The sequence below is a fragment of the Hylaeus volcanicus genome, chromosome 7, assembly GCF_026283585.1.
Source record: "Hylaeus volcanicus isolate JK05 chromosome 7, UHH_iyHylVolc1.0_haploid, whole genome shotgun sequence".
NCBI classification, from domain to species: domain Eukaryota; kingdom Metazoa; phylum Arthropoda; class Insecta; order Hymenoptera; family Colletidae; genus Hylaeus; species Hylaeus volcanicus.
Window position 1 is genome coordinate 10,396,766 of NC_071982.1, and position 25,522 is coordinate 10,422,287.

The window sequence follows — 25,522 nt, forward strand, 5'->3', positions numbered from 1 at the left end:
GTTGAGACTCATATAGTTGGCATATACATTGTAATGTTCATCAGATTAAGACTCATGTAGACATATACATTGCAATGTCCACCAGGTTGAGAATTTAGAAGATTAATAATTTAACGTAACAAAATGTCGAGTAAATATTTTCACTCAAACTATAGTTAAAACGGCATAATGTAAAGACACAGAGTTAATTTCTATACTTAATAAATTCAGTATCTTTTTTCAATATTCTGTAATACAAATTTTACAGGGCATATTTTGAAATATAAATATTCAAGTAGTCAATTCTGAACTGTCTATCTTGTACAGTTTTCACGTAAAAAATTCGCAAATGAATTTTCACGTGTCCAATGTTCTTAAATATTTAAGAGAAATGATGTTACACAACAATGTATGCACAATATAAAATTTCGACCACCACGACTATATACTATAATCATCGAAGCTACCAAAAATCGTCATCAAACGATTCCCCGTACTTCTCAACAAACTCCATCAAAATATTTCAACAGTTTGAGAAATTTTCGTGTACTTTCTCAGTTAGAACAAAACAACTCTCAACTTGGCTTTGCACAAATTCAATCGTCGTGTGTTTTGCCTTCGAAACCCGTCGAAAACTTTTCAGAAGTTCTACGATTCTAATCGAATTCGTTAACAAATGAATGAAAACATACACTGTACCAATGTCGAAGGAAAAGATGACTGGCTTGGATAAACTAGCCCAAAGTACCCCAAGCGCAATTAGCTCGAGCACTAAATGGAGTATGTTGTGGTAAGACTTCTTAAAATTTAAGTAAGTAAGATTTTTCAAAATTTTCAAAATTATGGATTTTACACATTTTGTGAAAAACCGGTTGTTTTCTAAAATACATTTCGTTCAAAAATCATAGCTCATGAGCTAATAGATGAAAGAGAATGGGACTTTGAGAGTTTATAGAGAAGATAACAAAGTATCGACTAAAAATTGTTTCTGTTAAAAAAAACTGTTTTTATCGTTTATATCTACAATTTTTCTTAACTAAACGCACAAATTTTTCTAGCAGGTACGATTCTAAAATTCTGAAAAAATTGAGTGTACTCCCATTTGCCTCCTTTAAAAATCAAATTTTCAAAATACCGTCATTGTAACTTTGGCTGAATAAAAATTGATAATAATGGTCTTCACGTTGAGTCTTCCATATCCTAAAAAATCCACAATTTTTGTAGTTTTAACAAATATTTTCGAGCCACGATCAAGTATCATTACAGACTGTGCTGTCGCCAGATGGCATTTAAAAAAAAGATGCAAATGACAAATTGCAGTAACCAATGCCGCCAAAGGTCACATTTATTTTCATAGCTAGACTCTGAATGTTCATTGCAAATTCATATTTTTTATTGATTCATACATATGAATTATATTTATATAAATATTTTTATATTTAAATAAAGAAATGAGACTTACATAAACGAAATTATTTTTCATCTTCTGAAGCCTATAAAATGTATATTATCAGTTGATATTTTACATACAATTTGTATTTGTGCATATTCTCATAGATTTTCAAATATCAACCGCAGTCTCTGTACATAACTATGGATATTTGTGCCAGAAATGTGTTGCAACGTTGCTCGGATTAGCATTAAAATGGCACCGCGTGAAAGAATATTTGTTTTCAACAGTGGTCTTGTTTGGGCTGGTTTGGACAGGTTCGAAGCCATGTTACACGTCGTTCAAAGAGACATTGACACTTTTTTCACTGAGAACCACTGCTGTAAGAAGACTCGTCGAGAGCAAACCACATCAGAAACGGTCCAACAAGCCTATACCACACTGTAACAAACATGTTTGCGCAAACATCTTCACCGATTTATTCGTTTCATCCGATCGCCTTAGACAATTTCTTTTACTTTGTCAATTCTTCCCCTTCTCTGCTATTTCTCTTTTTCCGCATAGCTCTTCTCTCTCCCTGTTTCTCGCTATTTGTTTCCTTTTTCTTTTCTTTTTTTTTTTTACAATAATTAAATTAAGGTCGATAAAAAAAATAGACTAGATATCTTATAGAAAAAACGAGCAACGTAATCTCAACCTCGAAAAAATAACATGAGCCGTTTTCTCATTTCTCTTCTTTATTTTTTTTTTCATTTTTCTTGTTTTCATCGAATTTTCATTCCTTCGTCGCCATTTATTTCCTCGTTGACTTTTTGAGTTTTCTTTTTTTCTCTAAATATTCCCCACCCCCTTTCTTTTTCGTCTTTTGTTTTGTATCCTTTCTCTCTCTCTCTCTCTCTCTCTCTCTCTCTCTCTCTCTCTCTCTCTCGCGTTCTCTCTTTCTCACTCGCACGTACACTCTCGTTTTCTCCTCTTTCGTCATCCGCAAGCATGAAACAGCGCTTGGTCAATTAGAGCTTACAATTCAACGTACAAATATAATTAGAAAAATATAGTCGGTAGAAGAATATAGAGATAGAATAGAGTTAGAATTAATGGTTCTTTTTTTTTTGTCAATATTTTTCATCCCCCTTCCCTCCCCAACCCCCTGCTTTTTTGCTGGAATGTCTAAGTCTTGGCTTAAAAAATTTTGTAACTACCTGGTAATTAAGTTGTACGCGTTAACACCTACGACATTCATCCGTTAATCATTCTCACGCTATGACATAGTGTTTGTTTGCGAATCTTCCATATTTTGGTTTCGGTTTGTCGTACTGCAATTTTCGTCTCACCTTGTCCGTTCAAGTACGATTAGGTTCGCGCCTAATTTAACGTTATTTGCTTCAACGAATGAAATTCTCGTATTCGTTATTCAGAGTTGGGCGATTTTCGAATAAATCTTTAATCGAGTATACAATTGCAATAGATTTATTTCTTACTGTTGAAACATTTTCATTCTTGTTTGGATTTCGATTTATTCGAATGAAATTTAATTCGTTATTCGGAGTTGGACGATTTTCGAATAAATCTTTAATCGAGTATACAATTGCAATAGATTTATTTCGTAGTGTCGAATATTCTATTCGGAATGTATTCGAATAAGCTTTTTATTAAGTTAAAGCGTCCTTCGTTATTTAAATATATTTAAATGAATTTTAATTCGAATAAATTTGTATTCGTCATTCCTGGCCAATAAAAATTATTCATAAAATTGATGGAGATTATTTGAATAGATCTGTAGATGCGTATACATTTGCAATGGATTTATTTATTTATTAGTGATAAACCACTTTTATTTGTATTTTATTCAGGATTTATTCTACTAAGTCTTATTCGATTGAAGCTTTCCTCGTTATTAGAATTTATTCAAATGAATTTTAATTCGAATAAATTTGTATCCCTCACTTTTGGCAAAGATCAAAATTATTCGTAAACTTCATGAACATAATTCGAATAATTCTTGAATCGAATATGCAATTGCAATGGATTTATTTCTTACTGTCGGAAGATTTTCATTCTTGTTTGGATTTCGATTTATTCGAATGGAATTTTATTCTTTATTCGGAGTTGGACGATTTTCGAATTAATCTTTAATTGAGTATACATCTGCAATAGATATATTTCGTAGTGTCAGAACATTTTATTCGGAATGTGTTCGAATAAACTTTTTATTCAATTAAAGCTTCCTTCGTTATTTGAATCTATTCAAATGAATTTTTATTCGTCATTTCTGACCAGTATCAAAATTATTCATAAAATTGGTGGTGATTATTCGAATAGATCTTTAGATGCGTATACATTTGCAATGGATTTATTTATTTATTAGTGTTAAACCACTTTTATTCGTATTTTATTCAGGATTTATTCGAATAAGTCTTTTATTCGATCGAAGCTTTCCTCGTTATTTGAATTTATTCAAATGAATTTTAATTCGAATAAATTTGTATTCGTCATTCCTGACCAATATCAAAATTATTCGTTAACTTCATGAAGATTATTCGAATAATTCTTGAATCGAATACACAATTGCAGTAGATGTATTTCTTAGTGTCAAACCATTTTCATTCGTAGTTCATTCAGGATTTATTCGATGAAGTTTTTCATTCGATTAAAGCTTCCTTCAAATGGCGAATTAATTAACCCGAATAAAGTTTCATCCCTCGTTCCTGACTAATATCAAAATTATCCATCAATTTCATAGAGATTATACGAATAAATCTTTATTCAATTGATTATTCCAAGAATAATTAAAAGAATAATGCTCAACTCTGTTATCAATGGTCATTTCTATGATCTGTATTCCAATACCTTCGTATTGGAACTCAATTTCGAGGTTCTTAAACACCAACCAAGAAATTATACATAAATTCTTTCTCTTTAAGTAAAAAAAATTAAATTTCTTCGGTAACCCACACAATTAAACGCAAATTAAATTCCATGAATTTATTGTAAATGTTTATTAAATATTATTCAGGTCATGTCCAGACTGTTTCGAACAATGCTCAATTGACAGAAATATAAACAATCTTTCAACAAATCTCTGTGTATATTCTCTATCCATGGAAATTATCGTGCCAGGAAAACATTCGAGATTTCACCGAATTTTTCCTTATTCAGTTTTAAAACGAATACAAGATATTTATTTGTTAGCTCCGTTCGAAAAAATTCGAGATTTCACCGAATTTTTCCTCATTCAGACTTAAAACAAATAAAAGGTACTTATTTGTTAGCTTCGTTTGAAAAAATTTGAGATTTCACTGAATTTTTCCTTATTCAGTTTTAAAACGAATAAAAGATATTTATTCGTTAGCTCCGTTCGAAGAAACTCGAGATTTCACCGAATTTTTCCTCATTTAGACTTAGAAGAAATAAAAAGGTACTTATTTGTTAGTTTCATTCGAAAAAATTTGAGATTTCGCCGAATTTTTTCTTATTCGTTTTATACTCAAAACGAATAAAAGAATGAATTCTTATTCGTTAGCTTGATTTGTCGTTCGTTGGATACTCTCGATAATCCAAGGGGCGTTCACGTTCGATTCATGAAATTTAACTTTTCAACAGATTCCAACAATCTCGTTATATTGTGAATGCACGATTCCTTTAAAACACTAGAATAACAGACATGGAAATCAACAGTTATTCCTGCATGGCGACAATTTATTATTTCAACGTGATTGTTCATGCGTGTTCTGTTATCACCCATTTTTCAGTTCTCATTTTCCTCTCTATTCATTTTCCTTTTTGTTCGTTTTTCATTTTCGTTCGCAACAAACGGGGAGAAATATCACAATGTAACAACGGAAAATTATCGAAACGATCACCTTCCGATATTTGTACAATAAAAATATAATAAACAATGGCGTCAACTGTAGCAACGTAGATACTCCGAATGTGTCGATACATTGCATTCATTTTGATTCAACGATGAGCGACTGTCTTTTTTGTACTTGTGATAACGGTTATAATGTCTCGTTAAACATATTTGTACTATATATACACACGGATTAAGAAATTTATATCAAGTAGAACTCATCGAACGCTTGTTTACGCGTACTCGCTGCATTTTATTGTTTTCGGTTGATTTCCTTTTTTTTTTTGTCAACATTGTTTTTAGCAATTTTATTTAGCAATTATCCACTGTAAACATCCGTTTCCATCTTTCGCTATGCTTTATTACTTTGTGCAAATTTTCAACAACGCTTAAAACGTTTAGGTATCATATATTAAACATCAGGAGTCGTCAATAAAAAAAAAAGTTATCACTTAGAGCTAGAATATTTCTCGGAGTTAAAATTGATTAAACTTTTACCTTCCGGGGCGGTGAATTAATTATTTTCGATAACGTTTCGCTTAAACAATCGCAAACCGTCGATAGCGATTACAAAATTTCGTTCTTTGACGAGTTTTTTAACTTAATTAAATATTTCGTTAAGGGTGCGCAAGAGACCGAGCAAAACTCCGAGTTGATTTCAGAGACAGTAGCGGAAAAAGTATGAAGCTCCGGGACAAGGATAGATAGATGTCTGCCAGATTTTGCAATTTTCAGTTCCCATTTTCCTCTCTTTTTGTTTTCCTTTTTATTAGTTTTTCTTTTTCGTTCGCAACAAACGGGGAAAAATATCACAATGTAACAACGGAACATTTTGAAACGTACTAAAAATACGTATAACCTTCCGACACCGGTGCTGGGTCACTTTTTAACCGACTTCGAAAAGGAGGAGGTTACTCAATTCCACATGTATATTTTTTTTTTTTTTTTTTTAAGGTATGTTCACCGATTACGCCGAGATGGCTTGACCAATCGGAATGAAACCTGTTGCATCTTATAGTGCATGTCTCCCCGGTGGTCCCATTTTCAAGATTTTTTGCGATATGTCATCCGACGTAATTTCAAAGTCCCATTCCTCTGTCATCGAGAGTGTCGAGCCATGTATTTACATTGTAACTAGATCCGTAGCAATCGGCTATCCCCACTATTCTAACTTTTAGCGACAGAAAGGTTTCGAACTTTATTGCAAAAGAAGTAGTTTTCGGGACAAAATATTAACAAAAACAATTGGTTACGAGGCATTATTAATATGATAATAATATTTGCATATAAAAATTTGATTTTAAGCCTTCTTTTGTAGCGCGTATAGACTTGGATTCATTCAGGGCCGGCGCAAGGCAGGTTCAGCGCGTTCGCCGGAACCCGGCCCCGTATTTTGCGGGGCCCCGCGGTCTACGAAAATGTTGATTAACTTTTTACGGAATGATGATACCATTAACAGATGCAAGACATTTTTTTATTAGCGATGATTCAGTTTAAAGGAGCGACAAAAATCATCAAAGTATTATTATTTAATATTCATCTGATAAAAGATATGTAATAGGATTTGTAAATAAATAATTCCGCGTTGTAAAATTTTTGAACCCGGCCCCGCAAAAGGTCACGCCGACCCTGGATTCAGTGATGGGCAAAACCCTAGGCTTCGAATAAATCTGAAGTTTGCCGACGTGTTTGTCTCGTTTTCCTCTTTGTAAAATATTGAAAAGAGGAAACGAGACAAACATATCGGCAAACTTCAGATTTATACGAAGCCTAGGGTTTTGCCCATCACTGCTTGGATTTCGTCAGGGCCAGTTTAGCAATATTGGCGCCCCGGGCAAGATTATCGTGGCGTCCCTTCAGAGGCTCAAAATTTTTAAGAAAAAAAGAAGACAAGGTAATAATATCAAACGATGAATCTGTAGCTAGATTGTAAAGATTGTTAAACTACAATATACAGGGTGTCCCAAAAATGTTGTAACACCTTGAAAGGGGTGGTTCGGAAGGTGATTTGAAACAACTTTTTCCTTAGCGAAAATGCCGTCCAAGGCTTCGTTGAGGAGATATTAACAGAAAACCCCGACCAATCAGCGGGCGCTCCATTGGGATACTCGCGCTCTGATTGGTTGGGGAGCGCGGCCGCTTAGCGCGTAGCCTACGCTACTGCGGCCGCTCAAGGGCATACGCGCGCTCTGATTGGTCGGGATTTTTTGTTAATATCTCCTCAACGAAGCCTTGGACGGCATTTTCGCTAAGGAAAAAGTTGTTTCAAATCACCTCCCGAACCACCCCTTTCAAGGTGTTTCAACATTTTTGGGACACCCTGTATTTTCATATGTCCGTGTTCGTAACTAGTTAATTAGAGGTGTATTTAAAAATAGAAAAAATGACATAAGAGTAAGAATTCGCTTGTTCCGTAGAAGCATAGACTATAAATTCTATTGAATTTTGAATTGCTTCATCGTTGAAAATAGAAAAAAAGTGAAATAGAAGTAAGAATTCTTGTTTCATAAGGGTATTGTAGGAGTCTAAACGAAAAATTAAGCATGGGATTTGATCTACGATTGTCGGATCCACGGTCGACCGCTTTACCTACAGGACCAATGTTTCCGTCTGACTCCTTATTGTCGCGGGTATTTACCGCCTGAAATTCTCAACAGCAGCGCGCGCCCTCTTGTATTCTCATCGTCTGCCTTATTGGGAGTCCCCCACTCTGACGGCACTTCTATTATCCGTTGCTCAGGAGTTGGCGAGGCAGTTCAATTGGCTGTCGCGTAACGGCGACACCTCTACACGCATGCGTGTTTGATATTGGCCGAGTCAGTCCAAGCACAGTGTAGGTACAACCAGTAACGTCACTCCGTATCGGCACCTTTGACGTTGGTGTCCAGGGTCCGCCATGTTCCTGGTATGCACAGTGCGCATATTTAAACTGAGAGAAAAAGACAGGCAATTGCAAACGGTGTGTATAAAACAGTAAACATAAGTGCTAATTTCAAAGGTTAGCAAAATACTCAAAGATATTCAATAAATAATATTACGCAGAGGAACGTCAATGAAATAGAATGAAACACAACACACCGCACGTAACCACGCTGCCACAGTACGTTACTGTGACGCTGCGCGTGGTGTCTGTGGCGGAAAGGTCCCTAGATTGGACCGCAGCACTATAGGTTAGTTAACTAGTAAGTTTTTGTTACTTAGTTGGTAAGTTTAGTTTTAAGTGGCGTCCCCTCTCGTTTTTGTAACAGACAAAAAAGGAGAGGGGACGCCACTTAAAACTAAACTTACCAACTAAGTAACAAAAACTTACTAGCTAACTAACCTATAGTGTTGCGGTCCAATCTAGGGACCTTTCCGCCACATGTCGGTTACTATTAGTACCATCTAGTGTACAATATAGGAAACAGCGTCGTCACTATGTTCTTGGTATGCACATTTGCGGACGCTACTTTAGCCAAGTGATGCTACTGGTGTACTGTGGTCGAAGGCCGTAAACAAGATAGAGTGAGAGAGTAATGGTAACCATTGGCGTAACGTTAGTCCTCGGACACCGGACGTTGGCACGTCACTATTCAGCCATCAGAATACGACTATGCAGTGCGACTTCTCGAAGAAAAGGGGAGCCCTGGGAAGGTTTAGGCGGAGCGAGCGTAATCCTCTATCCCCTCTAGTTTGGTGGACACCCGCCAACTTTTGAGTAAAGGTTAATAGTTGTCTTCTCTGAAGTGCACCCCTCTCTTTCCTAATCTCCGACGCCATACTGCTGAGGTGATTTGAAACAACTTTTTCCTTAGCGAAAATGTTGTCCGAAGCTGCGTTGAGGAGATATTAACAGAAGACCCCGACCAATCAGAGCGCGAGTATGCCAGTGGAGCGCTCGCAGTAGCGTATGAGCGCGGCCGCCTAGCGCGTAGCCTCCGCCCCACCGGCATCCTCGCGCCCTGATTGGTCAGTGTTTTCCGTTAATATCTCCTCAACGAAGCCTCTGACAACATTTTCGCTAAGGAAAAAGTTGTTTCAAATCACCTGCCGAACCACCCTTTTCGAGGTGTTACAACATTTTTGGAACACCCTGTATATACACCTCAAGGGGCGCCACTATAATCTTGCCCGGGGCGTCAATATTGCTAAAATCGGCCCTGACCCTAGGTTTCGAATGAATCTGAAGTTTGCCGACATGTTTGTCTCATTTCCTCTTTTGAACATTTTCCAAAGAAGGAAACGCGACAAATTTCCGAGAAAAAAGATCCAAAAATCCGAGGATTAAAGACAAGAAATTTGTTGTGGACCTTTTTCCAAAAATCTGGCAGTATCGCCGACAGTGGAATTTTACGAGGAACGGTTTAAAAAAAATCAACCGGAAAGGTCGCTTCCTCGCTTCATAAAATGTAAATAACTGTTTGGAAAATGACAAGTGTTTGACGTCATCCTGTCTTTGTCTCTCCTCCGTTTGTTATATCTCCCTCTCTGTTACAGCATCATTGGAGAGACAAGGATCTATCCTATCTATCCTTGTCTCCTTGAGTGTTTGGAAAGATACAAGTGTTTGACGTCATTCTGTCCTTCTCTCTCCTCCGTTTGTTGTATCTCCCTCTCTGTCACAGCATCATTGGAGAGACAAGGATCTATCTATCGTCCCGGAGTTTCCTACTTTTTCCCCAATTGTCGCTGAAGTCAACTCGGAGTTTTGCTCGGTCTCCTGCGCACCCTTAAAAATGAAAATTACCGAAACTCGCTGAGAGCTATGGTTACGCGCGATTTATACAAGAATAATCCATGTTAGAATAATTTAATTCTAGACATTTAGTGGCGATTGAAGCGTCTCTAAAAATGATAACATCGGAAATTGATAACATTGAATATTCGATTAGATATCGTGCGTGTTTGAAATTTTTCGAGCTTTTTAAATTGCTGGTTTTTCATTGGGAGGGTTTGCGTTCTTTTGACAGAGTGGTTTCTGACGAAACGGGCAAAATATATCTACTCTTACAACCATAACACGAGTCGTCCCAACAAAATTGCTTTTTACCATATGCTAACAACGTTCTTCGTATACCGTTCGAGTGTCTCGGTGACGAAATTTTCGAGACTTGCACGAGGAACGAGGCGAGTCTCAATGTTTCGGTTCTGTTGTGCGCCAGGGTATACTATTCTTGTACAAAAGCAAAATTTTGTTTCGTCTTCGGCTAACAGCTCTATACGTATATGTACATAATTGATTGCGTTTCACCATCGTCAACTTTCGAAAGGAAACGATACGCGGTATTATCCATCGGGTTGAGACTGATAAGGAAAGTTTGGTACACGTTGACAAATTTGAATTTTTGCAGAAATAAAGTTCATGGGGACTTGATCGTAGTGCCATTTTCTATTTTTGGTTAAAAAATGGCTTTAAGGGTGGAACACTAATTGGAAATAATTTTGGTTATTTATATTTTTGATGATATCTTTGGAACCATAAGGGATCTTGAAAAAATGTTAGATATAAGATTTAATGGTTTTTAATATTCCATATCGTTGTGGTAAGAAATTAAAAAAAAGATTTATTTTTAATATTTCCCCTACCATAAATCTTTCCATCAGCAGTTACGAAAAAATTGCGTTTATAATTTTTTAAGAGATTTTCGTGTTGTACAACTTTTATCTAATCAATTTTGTTCCATCTGGTATCGAATTCGAGTTATCGTGCAATATACACAATGTGCTGAATTTCAGTCAGAGTTCTCGAATAAAATTTGATAAAATCATAACTAGTCATTGGATGAACGGATTTTAATGAACGAAACGGGAAACTACGTATCGATAGATGAAGAATTTTGAAAGAATACCAAATTATCGATAGAGTTTAATTTTGTTGTTCTTTTTGGTGGAAAATTATGTAAAAAGTTGCCTAATCTTCATAAAATTCATAGTTCTCTTAATAACGAACATTTTTCATTGAAACTTTTTTCCCTTGCATATCTCATGGAACTCTACAAAAAACATATGAAAAGTTTTCCTCCAATTCAAAAAGTCATTTTTTCATAAATGAAAGGAGAGATGTCTGTAGATTTTGGTTAAAATCTAAAATTGTCTGTACAAAATTATTTTTCACTTCCTCGGCCAAGATGAAGCATTCTTTTGTTAAATAAGGTATAGAAGCAATTTCTATTATCTATGAGAAAAAAAATTCCTAATGAATTAAGAAAGATACGTTAAAAAATAAAAAAATCTTTCTCAATAAATATTTGTTTCTCGAAAATCTATATTGAACAATAATTTCATATCTCATCGAGATGTACAACTTTTGTTTAAAATATTTTTTCAAATGATCACTTTTTATCCCAATATTATTCAAATATCACTATTTAATTTCAAATATAAAAGTTGCTCAATTTTCAAAAATTCGTAGCACTCTTAGTAACGAACATTTTTTATTGAAACATTTTTTCCTTGCATATCTCATGGAATCCTACAAGAAACGTCTAGAAAGTTTTTCTCTAAAGTGAAAACCCAATTTGTTAAAAATCAAAGAAAGTTATCTTTAAGAATTCGCAGAGAGATCATTGTGATTCCCCCTTGAAACCATTTTTGGACTAAAATGAAAACTGGCATTATGATTAGGTCCACATGAACTTCATTTCTTAAAAAATTCAAATTTTTCAGCGTATATCGATCGCCCTTATAAATTATCCCCACTACTTTTTCGAACAGACCATCACTTCCCAATTATATTACAAATAAAAAGTGAACATTTTCCACTCGCTATAATTATTTCTTAGCTCTAACTGCATCGCACTCCTGCACCGCCAAATAACTACAATCAAACGAACATCATTCCACAAGGGAAGAACGTTCCCAGCCCGAGTCTCAACCTGATGGACACCACTGTATCGTCCGAGTGACAACAAACGACTCGCTATCGACGAACCCCGATAAATACTCGCGTTTCTAACTGCAGAGAGTCCTATCGATAATACGAGTCCCTTGCCAAACTTCACCTGTACTTTCTCGTCCACGTAAGCGGACAATTATGGCAACGATTAACGAGATAACGGCCAACAAACGGTGCATCGGTGCATGGGTAAATACTTTGTCACGATAATCGATAATAATATCATCAGTAGTATAATATTCAATTCTCTTCAACCCTTTGCGGTTCGATTTCCTGATTCGAGTAAACTCCTGTCGAGTCTGGCCGGACATACGACCGCAAAAGGTTAACGTCTAAGATTAAGGTTAGGTTCTCGTCTTGCGATTAGTTTTACGAATTAGTTTCGAATACAGTGAACTCCCGTGTATCAGCCGCAGAAATTAATTCTGTGCGTTTATATCGACCGATCTATAACTCTAGTTTAAATAGAAATTATTGTCAACAAAATTAATTAATAAAATTATTTTATGTTAAATTACCAAACTTTTTATTTAAATCTATGGATTTATTATACAACCAAGGTTCTAACCTGATGGCTATTACAACGTATGGACAACAATGTACATATTCGTACATACAGGGTGTCCCAAAAATGTTGGAGTTCCTTGAAAGGGATGGTTCGGCAGGTGATTTGAAACAACTTTTTCCTTAGCGAAAATGTTGTCCGAGGCTTCGTTGAGGAGATATTAACGGAAAACACTGACCAATCAGAGCGCGAGTATGCCGGTGGAGCGCGAGTATGCCGATGGAGCGCTCGCGGTAGCGTATGAGCGCGACGCCTAGCGCGTAGCCACGCCTACTGCGGGCGCTCCACCGGCATACGGGCGCTCTGATTGGTCCGGTGTTTTCCGTTAATATCTTCTCAACGAAGCCTCGGACAACATTTTCGCTAAGGAAAAAGTTGTTTCAAATCACCTCCCGAACCATCCCTTTCAAGGAACTCCAACATTTTTGGGACACCCTGTATATACAAATATTGGCAGCCATAAATTTGTCCTAATTATTATTACTACTTCAATAAATTACTAGTGTGTTTGATAATTGCAGTAATTATGACATAATAACAACAAGGAAAATTTTATTTCCACTAAAGTTTGTATGGATTACAATGTCCACCAGGTTGAGACTCGAGTGTTATGTACGTAGTACATTCCAATAGAGATCAGATTCGTACTTTAATGTACCAAAATGACGAGTAAATAAATCTATTTGAACTAGAGTCATAGATAATTGAATATAGAATGACAGACTTAATTTCTACTCCTAATTAGACGAGTTTCCATAACGCGTTGATGATATCGCGACGATTTTCTGTTTACATAACGCAAGTCTCGTAGAACACGGTATACACGTAATTAATTCGTGTTATACGAGGCAATTATAACACATTTATAATTATAGTTAATATTCTGGCGTAACACGATTTCCTTTAACCTGATTTCATAGTATGAAATTCATACGATGCGCGACGTATTAGATTATAATGGAGTCTACCGCATATGTATATACCATTGCAGTCTACGGGGATGGTTTCCAATGTATACAAACCTACGCTATGGCTCGCTATTGCTAATCTACACACGTGACTGTGCTCGTTCTACGAACGAGCATGTCAAATATCTACCGATAAGAAGGAATCCTTACATCTCTAGTCGGTTACAATTTCGTCGATTCCTTTGTTTAATCTGGATTAAAAGAGGTTCGCTGTGTTCAGAGTAGTAATAAATGGCGCTCTGTCAATCAAGATACACAATCATCCCTCGAATAATGATATTTCTTATACGATATTATGTGTATTAAAAATAGACACATGGAAAATTGTAGATTAGTGTTTGCGGTTAAATAGAACACTATCAAGTTAAAAGTAGTTTTACCATTTATTAGTTTCAGTTTTCATTCGAGAATGACGAGTAACTCTCCGTTGAACTTAATTTGTATTCGAGAATAACGAATAACTTTTTATTCGACTAAATTTGTATTCAAGAAAGATAGATAAATTTTTATTGAAATAAATTTGTGTCTTCGTAAACCTTCCCATACATTTTTCCAAATTCTACCACGACTGATGTTCGAATAAAAACAACGAATAAATTTTCCTTTGGTATTTAAATTTGGAATACAAATCTCCCGTAAATGTTTAACATTTACAAGAATGCTTCACCACCACCGCGAACCTCTTTTCCATGGGTGCAATTCTGTGCATTAGTGTAACATATAGACCACCATGAAATATATGTTATCAGTACCGACACATCATTGTTTTCTCTCTTTAATGATATTCGAACAAAGATTGCAGTGTCGACAAACGATTTCATGTAGTGGTCGGTGCGAGAAGTGCAATTTTAAATTGAAGTGTTTCTTTCTGAAATTCATTCATTCATCGTACGTGAATAAATGTTCGCTAGAAGTGGAAACGTTTGAAAATCCCTTCGATCTCGTTCACTGGTGTTGGAAACTGTCAAGTATACGTAACATTAATTGTTTAAGTGCAATTATCCCTTAGGTATGAGAAATCCTCGACGGAATTAAACAATGTAAATGTAAAACGCGTAATATTTCTATAGAACTATTCAATGGCGGCACGCAACAAGTGTCGCCCTCTCTGTGGCGCGCAGATGGCGCCACAGGGAGAATCGATCGAATATCGAACCGATAAACTTGGTTATAAATTCGATCGTTCTAGTTTATATATATATATTTCGAAAAAGGAATTGGCAAATTTTCTTTGCAATTTCTTGTAAATGTTTTTTATTTGGCTAGTTGACTAATTGTCGAGAAATGACTTGCAGGAGAAGGGCAGCGAGCAAATTTTCATGAAAGACGTAATTATTAGATGTTCGTGCGACGTTAACGGTACAATTAATCTCATATAAAGCTATTGTCTTACGAGTACAGTCAACAAGACTTCTTTTATCATTAGACTATTGGTGTTCAATTACAGTTCACATTATTCTGCGTTCGTTTTCGGCTGTCTTACTTTCTTTATAATAGTTCAATTTAAATGGCAGACTAATTGGCCTTTTACGGGTTAACGCTTAAACGCAACTTATGACGTTCTTATCGTATCAATATTAATTTATCTGGATATTTAACGATTCTTTAGAACGCTCCAAGAAATTGCAAGTTTTTAACGACATAACAATCAGTCTTCTAACGTAGACCTAACAGGATCAGAATTAACACAGATCTATGAAAGTTACGAAAATAAGTAACAACACTTTCGAGTTGAGGGTAAGTTTGATTAATCGATTACAGAGTTGGGCGTTATTCGAATAAAACTACCGATAAATTCTAATTGTGAAAAAGTATATAAAGTTAGCCAAGCGTCACGAATATTCTATTGGAGAACACTTTTGTTTCAATAAAATTTCAAATGTATTCCTATTCGAATACATCCTATCTAATAAATTTTCATTCGAATAAATTCCGCTGCGAATAAAAGTTACAAATAAACTGATGTTACTCGAGAATAACGAATGATTCTGCTTGGAATGATATTCGAATAAAAGTTACAAACAAAACGATGTTATTCGTATGTAATGAATTAACTTATTCGTTATTCAAATAAAAGTTCTCCCAACTCTGATCATATTTTTGATTCCAGCCTGTTTACTCGACGAATAATAAAGGTAATTAAAAAAACACAAAGCACTTAATGAATTATATAAAAATCCCACAGTTAATGCACCAAACTGTTTGATTTTATTTAACAATCCCCTCAACGTTTAGTCCCTTTAAAAATAATATTTTCGCATATTATGTAAGTAGTATATTGTCTAGACTAGATCTTATATGCCGTTAAAAGTTATACACCGATGCAAAAATAATCGTTATTGTACATCAATGATTAATGCTGATCGAATTACTTCGCAATTATGGTGTTTTTTGTTACTTTCACTCAGATATATACAACTCTAACTTCAGCGCCCCAAAATGAGACCACGTTCGGCTACACTAATCGATTAATCGTTAAATTAGTTTGATCATACATCTGTGTACGTTCCTCGCTATTATTAGAGTAATTATACTTAATGAATACCATGTACAACATTAGGTAATAATAAATCCGAATAGTTGGAAATTTTTGAGTAATATTAATGTCGTTAAGTGTACCGTAGCATATAAAGCACACTATTCAAGTCTTGTATGCTTTGTTTCATTTAAACAGGGGAGACTCAGTTAAATCTTATTATACGCTAATCGTAAGAAACATTTATTCTCCGTTTAAAAAACGAAAATAAACTTATACGCTATATACATATACATGTATGTATGGAAACACGTAATATGTTTGAGTACAAAGAGGAGGTATAACATTTAATATCGATGAGTCATGATTTTAATCATATTAATTGTCGTTATAGTTAAACGATGGTGTAGCATCAATGATAACGGTGAAAGTGTTTGTGTCGTACGTGAAATCTAGCAAACTGTAACTGTTTACAGTGAATTTTAATTAGGGAAGAAATTGTTCTTTTTTTTTTTTGTAGAAACATAAATCTCGGTAGATATCCTTTGTTTCAGTTTTATGTGGATTTAGATCATTTTGTGCTTGGTTATAAGAATTGACCAATTTTTCGTGATTGTTCTCAAGTTTACTAGTTAATTGCGTTCGAAGATAGAAGTAGTTTATCGTAGATAGAAGTGTTTTGTATTCAAATTTTGATGATTGCTGATGAGACCATCACCTCAAACTATCATGCATATTTGGAAAAATGTAGTTTCTTATAGATCAGTATTTTTAACTCAATTTCAACCCAGACATAACCTAAATTTAACACAGAACTTTCAACAGTCCACAGTTAACAAAAATTAGATCTAGGCTCGACCTCAAACTAACCATCGTGCATTATTTAGAGGAATGAAGTATTTTAACCCAAATTCGATCTAGTCAAGACCTAACCAAAATCGAACCCAACACAGGTCAGACCTAACCTAGAACATTCGGCAGTTCCAAGTTAACAAAGGTTAGGTCTGGATTGGGTCTGTATATCAGAAGTCGAATAAAAGTATAAAAATAGGAAGCATTTGTCGTAAAAGGATACACGTTTCCCTTTGTCAGTAATTGATTAAAAAGTTCAATAATCGTTTGGAACTGATGTATATCGATTGTACGTTGCTGTTGTTAACCATCCACTTCACTAATTGTAACAGAAATTAATTTATTTCCCTGGTACGTAGATTAATAAGTAACAGTGTGCATTCACCTTTTCGGGAATATTCGTAACTAGTTAATTAGAGGTGTTTTTAAAAATAGAAAAAGTGACGTAAGAGTAAAGCGTCCTACAGACTGCTCTGCCGTGATGTGGGCCCACGTCGGACAGGGAGCGGTGTCAGATTGGCGCCTGCGCGTAGCTTATGAAATCAACTGACGAATCTGACGATGCTGTGCAACGGTTGGTTTTATGAGCTACGCGCAGGCTTAAATCTGACACCGCTTCGTGTCTGACGCGGGGTCACGTCACGTCAGAGCCATAGACATATGAAAATAAGGGTGTCCCAAAAATGTTGTAACACCTTGAAACGGGTGGTTCGGGAGGTGATTTGAAACAACTTTTTCCTTAGCGAAATTGTTGTCCGAGGCTTCGTTGAGGAGATATTAACAGAAAACCCCGACCAATCAGCGGCCGCTCAACGGCATACGTGCGCTCTGATTGGTCGGGATTTTTTGTTAATATCTCCTCAACGAAGCCTTGGACAACAATTTCGCCAAGGAAAAAGTTGTTTCAAATCACCTCCCGAACCACCACTTTCAAGGTGTTACAACATTTTTGGAACACCCTGTATTTTCATATGTTTATGTTCGTAACTAGTTAATTAGAGGTGTTTTTAAAAATAGAAAAAGTGACATAAGAGTAAGAATTCGCTTGTTCCGTAGAAGCATAGGCTATAAATTCTATTGAATTTTGAATTGTTTCATCATTGTAAGGTATTGTAAGAGTCTAAACGAAAAATAAGGCATGGGATTTGATCTACGATCGTCGGATCCACGGTCGACCGTTTTACATGATCAATTCCGTACCCTACGTTTCACGTTCCCGTTTGACTCGTGACTATTATCCCGGGTATTTACCCTGGCCCTCCTGAAATTCTCATTCGTTCTCGAATGTATGTCTTTGCCGGTTTTGCTTGTCAACAGCAGCGCGCGCCCTCTTTTGTTCTCATCGTGTGTCTTTTCGGGAGTCCCCCACTCTGACAGCACCTCTATTGTCCGTTGCTCAGGAGTTGGCGAGGCAGTTCAATTGGCTGTCGCGTAACGGCGACACCTTTACACGCATGCGTGTTTGGTATTGGCCGAGTCAGTCCAAGCACAGTATAGGTACAACCAGTAGCGTCACTCTGTGTCGGTAGGCATGGCGTGAAAAATCACTGTTAGTAACACAATCACGATCACAGTCGTGATTAAACTTCGATCACGACCGTGATTCGGAAGATGGCGTTTCAGAAGCGGTTCATGTTACTTGTTATCGTTAGTGTCTCGCTGTCTCCCCTTAGCGGAAATTCAAGAAACTACAAATGAGTCAAATTTAAATTGTATTAAAATTATATTAACATTGCTTTTAGACCACATTATAATACATATATAACCTAAGAACACCATAATTCGTAAAAAGTGAAAAGAATGTTCTCTACTAATCACAAGCGATCACGAAGAATCACGAATCACTGTGAAAAATCATCGTGATTGAGAATAAACGTGATTGAATCACGAGTGATTCAAAAGTACCAGTTCACGCCATCTCTATGTGTCGGCACCTTTGACGTTGGTGTCCGAGGTCCGCCATGTTCCTGATATGCACCGCGCGCCATATTTAAACTGAGAGAAAAAGAAAGGCAATTGCAAACGGTGTGTATAAAACACTGAACATAAGTGCTGATTTCAAAGGTTAGCAAAATACTCAAAGACATTCAATAAATAATTTTGCGCAAAGGAACGTCAACGAAATAGAATTGAACACAACACACCACACGTAACCACGCTGTCACAGTATGTTACTGTGAGGCTGCGCAATAAATTGAATCGACGTGTGACACTCCGCGTGGTGTCTGTGGCGGAAAGGTCCCTAGATTGGACCGCAGCACTATAGGTTAGTTAGCTAGTAAGTTTTTGTTACTTAGTTGGTAAGTTTAGTTTGAAGTTACGTCCCCTCTCCTGTTTTGTCCGTTACAAAAACAAGAGGGGACGCCACTTAAAACTAAACTTACCAACTAAGTAACAAAAACTTACTAGCTAACTAACCTATAGTGTTGCGGTCTAATCTAGGGACCTTTCCGCCACATGTCGGTTACTATTAGTACCATCTAGTGTACAATATAGGAAACAGCGTCGTCACCATGTTCTTGGTATGCACATTTGCGGACGCTACTTTAGCCAAGTGATGCTACTGGTGTACTGTGGTCCGAGGCCGTAAACAAGATAGAGCGAGAGAGTAATGGTAACCATTGTCGTAACGTTAGTCCTCGGATACCGGACGTTGGCACGTCACTATTCAACCATCAGAATACGACTATGCAGTGCGACTTCTCGAAGAAAAGGGGGAGGCCTGGGAAGGTTTAGGCGGAGCGAGCGTAATCCTCTCTCCCCTCTAGTTTGGTGGACCCCCGCTAACTTTTGAGCAAAGGTTAATAGTTGTCTTCTCTGAAGTGCACCACTTTCTTTCCTCATCTCCGACGCCATACTGCTGCCCGCTCCATCGCCACACGACCATGGTCGTTCGTTGTCACTGGCCGGTCCCCTTCAGTGTAGCTGTTGTAACCCCCCATCCTGGACGAGCCCTCAAATGTAGGAGTCCAAACGAAAAATAAGCCACGGAGATTCGAATCCACGATCCTCGGATTCACAGTCAACCGCTTTACCTACACGACCAATCCCGTACCCTACGTTTCGTGTTCTCGTTCGACTCCATATCGTTGGGCATGGGAGGCGCAAACACTACAGTATAAAATATTCATATAAATTCTATGGTTTTGATAATACTACTCCTGCGATAACGTACGACACAACAAAAACGAAACTTTTTAATATCAAAAAATGAAGAAAAAAATAACACATACATACAAACTCATGCATTCTCTTACTCTCTCTCTCTCTCTCTCTCTCTCCCTTTCTCTGCCAAGAAGAAGCAGAAGCGGTGGACGAATGATTTCTTAAACGGATGCATATTAGAAAGTACGTTTTAAGTGGTAGAAAAAACACTTTTGGAATAAAAGGTTCCCTCAGTGGTGCAAAGGTATTTTACGTGTTACCCTTGTCTTTGATGTTCCCTAGAGTAATTGACATGAAGATACTTATGCTTTACATATTACCTCTCTTCGTACACGGTAAGCCTCGAAAACCTCTCCCTAAGTTCTTTGAAAGAAAAACAAGCTTAAGAAAGTCAAGGAAAAGAGACCGTAACTCCGTTTGCTGGAGAAGAAGGAAAAATTGCTGGTCGCCTGGTAATAATTACTGGGACACTTCTAAGTCAGGCGAGGGCGCCACGTTGGGTTCAGAGTGTGGCGAGTATGTAAATTAATGGCGGTACGGGCAACTGATATGTTTTAGACAAAGAGATGTAGGTGCGTTTCTGTCCTTTTCTAACAACCCACGCGCAGGTGTGACGGTAGTGTTGCTTCCATCTTGTGAATTTATGGCGCAATAGGCAGCTGACACGTGCTAGACAAAGAGATGTAGAATAGGAAAGACAGTCGAGAACTGGGTGCTTTTCTGTTCTTCTCTAATAACGCATGCGCAGCTGTGACACTAGTATTGCCTCCATCTCGTGAATTTATGGCGCTACAGGCAACTGATGTGTGTTAGACAAAGAGATATAGATAGAGTAAGCAAGACAGTCGAGAACTGGGTGCTTTTCTATCCTTCTCTAACAACGCATGCGCAGTTTGTGACGTCAGTGTCGCTTCCAACTCGCGCATGTGCATGCCCGAGTGGGAAGCAACACAAGGCATCATAGATGCTCAATCGCTTTAACACTTTACAGTGAGGAGAAAAACTGAACCAGTCACACAAATTTTTACTTTATGGTTTAACGTTATTATTACTAAAATAAATTATAATAAAGGAACCAATGTTGATCATTATTTCTTTATAGTCTCAGGAAACTTGAACTATTTCATTACATTTAATATTTCTTATTTAATATGTCTTCTCCTTTGGCTGTAATAATAACAATTCATAGAATCTGTTTCGCACCCTAATTTGCCGTACTAGGATTTTTACAAGTTTTACTATACCTTAATATTTTGTTCCAATAATAATAAATTTGTTCGAGTGGTTCAGCTTTGTTCCTCACTGTATTTACCAGGAGCCTGTGTATAGGCTTTTTAATTCCAGTATATACCTTCTGGAATTTATTCACTGTGTTGTTTCTTGTTTACTTACAATCTTCAAATTTTAGAAACAGAATTAATAAAATTGCCTTTATGGTATAACTGATAACAATACGCAGAAATTAATGTCACCCTATATTAACATATGTATACTAACGTAGAAAATTCTTTTTTGAATTGCAAACTGTTTCAAACTAGTTAGGTACAGTATTAAAAAAATTTGATGAGAAGATAGATACGAGAAACCTTCACGGTGGAATTGTAAGCCAATGTTAATAAATCAATCAAACAGTGTTCAGCAGTGTTATGGCCCAGAAAACAGGCTCTGCACTGAAACAAAGTAAAGAACAGCTCTCCGCAGCGCCATTAGTTTGCATGCTCGCCACAGTTGCAATGCTCGAGCCTGGATTAACGATTACGTCCTCGCGTTTCGGAATGTCCACCGATAAGCTGTCGTAAAACAGAGCAAAGTTTGTCGAAGGTTTCATCGCTCCCATACAGAGCATCAATTATGGCAGTTGGACTATGATTGTGACCTCGCCACAGTAAAATGAAAGATGAATTCACGGATTACGAGCACAGTTTTCTCATTGGTTTGGTCGAATCCGTAAAATAGTTGGAGATCCAAGTGTGCATTAGATAGGTGCAGGTCGTCAGGTATATCGCAAACGTTTATTAAGCTGCGTCCACACTATACACGATAATGTTCTATTATATTAGGTAGACTGGAAAGCAATGTCGTTTCTGCGAATCTCAATAATTATTTATCATTCATCAACACATTGTTTTTTATCGATCTGGCATTGAAAATTTGCACACTAGACAGCAAACAGCTGTTGATAACGAGGGTGATTACATAATTCATTAAAAATAGAAATTTATTAAGAATGTATTTGAATTTAATGTAAAAAAAATGACATTACATAATATACTGTCCCAAGCATAATATTACACCTCACCCAAGTTCAGCATCGTGAGCCATTTGAAAGCATAAAAAAAAGAAACAATAATTTCGACTGGAGGGGAAGTAAAGAGCCAAATATAAAAAAAAATAGATTTTGCTCGATTTCTCTTGTGTTATCAGATTAAAAATTTTGGAAAAACTCTGTAACATGTCAAGGTCAGACATTTTTCAGAATTTTCTCAGATTTTTAAATTGATATCCATGTTGTGAAAAATAAAAAACCTTAAAAAAAGAACAGGACAAACATTACGATTTCACATTGAAATCTTCAAAGCACACAAACTATATTTGTACAATAAATAGATACTAGTGCTATCAACATTCTCGATTTATTTTTAGAGTTTTATTATTGGTGCGCCATTTTTAGAAATACGATGAACCGATTTTTTCACTCGGCTTTTGCTTGTCTTATTCTTCATAGTATGGATATTTAATTGAAAAGTCTGAAAAAATTCTGAAAAATGTTTCGCCTTATCTTACACGTCTCAGATATTTTAAAAAATTTGTCATCTAATAATACAGGAGAAATTGAGCAGGAACCTTTAAAATTAATTAATTTTTTAAATTCTTGAATGAAAAATCCTGTTAATTTCTGGGTGACATGGTGACCGATACGTTGAATTAAAAAGAGAAGGAAAAATGTTGCTTGGCTTTATGTTGAATAACAATTTGTACAGGGTTTCCCAAAAATGTTGTAACAACTTGAAAAGGGTGATTCGGGAGGTGATTTGAAACAACTTTTTCCTTAGCGAAAATATTGTCTGAGGCTTCGTTAAGGAGGTATTAGGAGAAAACCTCGACCAATCAGAGCGCGAGTATACTGGTGGAGCGCTCGCGGTAGCGTATGAGCGCGGCCGTTTAGCGCGTAGCCACGCCTACTGCGGGCGCTCCACCGGCATACGCGCGCTCTGATTGGTCCGGTGTTTTCCGTTAATATCTCCTCAACGAAGCCTCGGACAACATTTTCGCTAAGGAAAAACTTGTTTCAAATCACCCCCCGAACCACCCTTTTCAAGGACTTCCAACATTTTTGGGACACCCTGGATAATCAACGATTATAATTATTTGGTATGAATTATTTCACAATTTTCAAAAGATAAAATGTCTTTCTGAACCACCCTTTTCAAGGATTTCCAACATTTTTGGAACACCCTGTATATCCAAAGGGTTCTTGTACAGTAATGTCCATTAGGTTGAAACTAGTTTGCGATTGCATCGACTATACTGTGTCTCAACTTGATGGACATTACATAAAAGCACATTGTTATATTACATTTCCTACAATTAATAGGGAATCAAGTTCCTCTCGTTTGAAATCATACCGATAAAAGCATAATGTCGTAATCCAGTAATAAAAAGTTAAGAGTAATCCTCCAGTAATAAAAGATTGTCGTTTAACAACATTTTGTTGTAAAGTGTGGACTCAGCTTTAGTTTCCATAACGGACAACTCGTACGCAACGAAAAGCAACAGAATACAAAAAAATGAACGAATGAAATCCTTATTTTTAATGTTTATTTAATTTGCGCACAATTCGGCTGTATTAATAATAGCGGTTATAAAAATACCAATATTCTATATAATAAAAAAAATAATACTAGTCACAAAAGTACTTCGGCCGTGATAAATTATATATATATATTCATATCGCTTGTTTGCAAGCTCGCGTATTCTCCAATATCGAAATGAAACTCTCGCTCTACTTGCGAACAAACGACATCGTACATCATGTATTAACCGCCTCGTATCTTCAACCCTGAAATATAATATACCTTACTTTCTACAAAACCTGCTTACTTCTTTAACAGTCGTAAAACGAACGAAACTTGCTATAACACAATTTTTGGCTGCGTGTTCGTCCATTTCCCGCTACGGATACATTCGTTACGCAATCTTGGCGATTTCGAGGGATATTAAACATGTTTCTTCGTTAAACGATGATTTGGACCTTTTAGAATAACGTGCAAAAATTTTCGATAAAGATTTGGGATCGGTGAGTGTTGAAATATGAATTCAATTCATACTTGGCGTTTTACTTATAATTCTAGTTTTTATTTTAATTGGCATTACTGTTATTTTGCGGGTTTCTTTTCTTTACGTTGTACACTTAAAGGCATACTAATGAGAAATTATCTTAGCTGTGTTGTAGTGTTCGAGTCTCTTTTTGTTAAATTAAATATTCATTTAAATCGAACTAATCAGCCTTCGTTTTATTTGAATTTTGCCCTACATTGGCAAATTTGTATCAAATTTATCAATGAGAAAGATATGGCTCACAAAGTGTGGGTGCGTTTGTAGTATGTGGAGCTGGAAAGAAGGCTAGTGACTCTTTATTCGTCTTCGTTCTATCCCCACCTTTCACGATCTCGTAGCCCCCACTATTGCTCCCTACGGTGAAGAATGCGCATGCGCATGCGCAGAGGCGTGGCTACCCCACTATTGCCAGTTCTACCCGAATTCCACCCGCTAGCCTTCTTTCCAAGTCGCTATTGTACTTGATAACTCGAAAACGGTTCAACCAAATACAAAGAATTTTGGAATGCGTATTCTCAGTGACATTATCTGTCATCAGCCGTGTACAATGTTTATTAATCCTTTAACAGTTTGCATAGTTTTTGAAGTTTGTGATATGAATTTTTTGTGACTTAACAAAACTTCTTGGGAGTGACTGTTAGAATCTATTTTGTGTTATTAAAAAAAAGGGAGGATTTTATTTATTGTGTAATGAACTTGAATATTTTGTACTTTACAAACAAAATTACAACACTGAAAGATTAGTCTTTCTGCGATTCAATTTGAGAGCTATTCAAATAATAAAAATTAATATAAAAAAAAAAAGAATTGTAGAGGTCTTTATTTTCACCTTCTATCAGTTACCCCCAAAAAATTATGTTTCTCATACCTCATCTATTTAAATAGATGAGGATTATTATTCCAAACAATTCTGTACAATACTCAAAATTCACCTCCTCCCCCCTCTTCTACCCTATTCGGTAAAATATACAGGGTGTCTCAAAAATATTGGACGCCCTTGAAAGGGGTAGTTCGGGGAGTGATTTGAAACAAGTTTTTCCTTAGCGAAAATGTTGTCCGAGGCTT

At 36.4% G+C, this 25,522-nt stretch overlaps 2 long non-coding RNA genes across 3 annotated transcripts in view; one reads left to right on the forward strand and one right to left on the reverse strand.

Annotated features, from left to right (window-relative positions):
- The first annotated feature begins 6 nt into the window (after positions 1-6).
- The window catches only part of LOC128880575 (uncharacterized), a 45,448-nt gene continuing 19,932 nt past the window's right edge, over positions 7-25,522 (forward strand). For both annotated transcript variants that reach the window (XR_008457869.1, XR_008457870.1), the window contains exon 1: positions 7-769. This is a non-coding gene — a long non-coding RNA (uncharacterized LOC128880575). The remainder of the gene's footprint in view (positions 770-25,522) is intronic.
- LOC128880574 (uncharacterized) lies at positions 763-17,621 on the reverse strand. The gene is made up of 3 exons (XR_008457868.1): positions 17,178-17,621; positions 1,442-5,395; positions 763-1,179 (listed from the first exon to the last, which is right to left on the reverse strand). It is a non-coding gene; the product is annotated as an uncharacterized LOC128880574 (long non-coding RNA).